Source organism: Propithecus coquereli, unplaced genomic scaffold, assembly GCF_000956105.1.
Source record: "Propithecus coquereli isolate 6110/MARCELLA unplaced genomic scaffold, Pcoq_1.0 Scaffold88, whole genome shotgun sequence".
NCBI lineage: Eukaryota > Metazoa > Chordata > Mammalia > Primates > Indriidae > Propithecus > Propithecus coquereli.
Genome location: NW_012155062.1, coordinates 6,722,538 through 6,724,835, shown reverse-complemented (window position 1 = coordinate 6,724,835; position 2,298 = coordinate 6,722,538).

Here is a 2,298-nt window from a genome sequence, read left to right as displayed (position 1 = left end):
AAAAAAAAAAAAAAAAAGTTACTCAGTCTGGTTCTTTCATTTTAGTGACAAGGAAGCTGATCTCAAAGAGATTAAATGACTCACCCCAAATTGAACAGTCTTAAAACTGAGCTGAGTCAAATATTTGAATGTCCTAAGTTGGAGTTAAGTATATTAGCTTCATGGTATTAATATCATGATGCTGCATTTCCAAAATCTGATTTGATTTTCATAACAATAGTAAGATTAGCATGATTGGTATTATTATCCCCATTTCCTTCACAGGGAGGCACATTGGTTTAGTGTCAAAGCAGTTACCTTGAAAGGATCCTGGGCTTGAAACCAGACCTCAGTTCAAATTTTATTCCACTGTACCAAGCCCTCGGGTGAGTTAGTCTCTCAGCCTCAGTCCCCTCTTCAGGAAAATGCTGTGCTAACACCTTCTGTAAAGAATGATCAGTGTGGCAGAGTAAGTGCTTAAGAGCCAGTAGCTAGTTTTTAGAAAGTTTTCCATCTTAAGGAGACAGTCTAGAGAAGGAGAGAAAGGGCAGGCTTTGGAGTGGCCCAGAGATGGATTATAACCCTTGGCTCCTGTACTTGTCTAGGACATATACTGTCTCTCCCCCAGCTGTAGCTTCCTTACCTCTGAGATGGAAATTAAAATGCTAGTGTTGTGAAGATTGGAGCTAACGTATGCCTCTCCTGTTGCCTCTACCTGGAGATTTGTTGTAGTCTATTGATTGTCATCAAAGGAGAGAGGTGACAGGATGGTGACGTAAGAGGAAAAAAACCTTGAGTTTAATAGTCTGAAAATGTGGTTACAGGTTCTTGCTGTGCTCTTTCTCCCTGTGGTTTTCTGAACCAATAACCTGAAGCCTCAAGCTCTTCATCTGCAAAAATGTTTTGTATCAGGTAAGATCTTTTCTTCCCCCTATCAGGTAAGATCTTTTTTCCCCCCTCCCATTACTTCCCAGTTTAAGAATACTTCCTTGCTTAAAACTAAATGTATTTTATTTATATTATTTTAGGCGCCTCTGATGCATATATCTCAGGATAGAAGAAGTGTCCTCAGAGACAACAACAACAAATCAAGATTAAGAGGGAAAGAACTAGAATGAGATTCATACACTGTCCCTCCCTGGTCCAAGGGAAAGAGAGGCTATTTGGTAATCCCTGCCCACTCATTCCTGGGCAGAACCTTTGTAAAATGGAGCCTGGGAGAATTTGTAGTCTGCTAAGGGCATTTTAGTCAGTTTCTGACTTAGGTTGGTAGGGAGGCCCTTGAATTTGCATTTCTAACAAGTTCTGTAGTGATGCTTCAAATATGTCTAAGCAGAAGGGTTACCTCACAGAGATTTCTGCCACTCTGCATGCAAAGGAAGCCACAGATATCCCCAACCCTCAAGCTTGAAACCAAAACACTGAAAATGAAACACCAGAGTGGACAAGGAACATCTCAGAATTTCTGTGGAAACCAGTGACTCAAGGATCTGACATCTCCTTCTTCTCATCTTGGCACTTCAGAAATCGTCCCAGCCTGGATACAGCCCTGGGGAAAGGGAGAGATCCTCCCGTTGATAAGATTATTGTCACTGCAGCTAAATGGGGCCTTTAAGTAGAAATCAGTTTCAGTTACAGAAAAAAATTTTATTTATTACACATTTGAGTTTGTATACTGAATCTTATTCCTACCACAGTATTATCTATGAGCATTGTATACTAGCCATAAGGCACTAAACATTTTAAGCTTAGTATTATGAGGATTCTCACTTCACTTAAAGGTTGTGAGGTTTTATTCATTAACATTTTTATTTGGTGGCTACAGTTGACAAGGACAAAGCTAAGAGGAACCAACAAACACTGCCCTGCCTGACATTGTAATACTACTAGGTAGTAGGTTCCTCTAGAGCAGGGTCAATACATTTCCTTTGACTCCCTCCCCTAGTCACTAGCATACAAAGTGCTTGTGCTTAGTAGGTACTCAATAAATGTTTGTGGAATGAATACATTTTGAATAAAATATATACTGAGGATTTTGGATGCTGATTCTTATGTAATATTTAAGATATTTATGTTATAAATATTGTATCAGTTATCAAAAATATACCTGAGCATAAATACAATTAAGGAGCTTCAAAGTGAAGTTAACAGTTTAAGTAGTATTGTGGTGAGCTGAGAGCTTTACAATAAGGGGTTAATAAATGAACTAAGCAGAAAACCAGGGGCTAGCTAAATTATAGTTACATAGTTGAAGTGATACACTGAAAGAATAGTCTTTTGTCTAATAACTGCCATCTGCTTCTGTAACCCTGCTTGCAG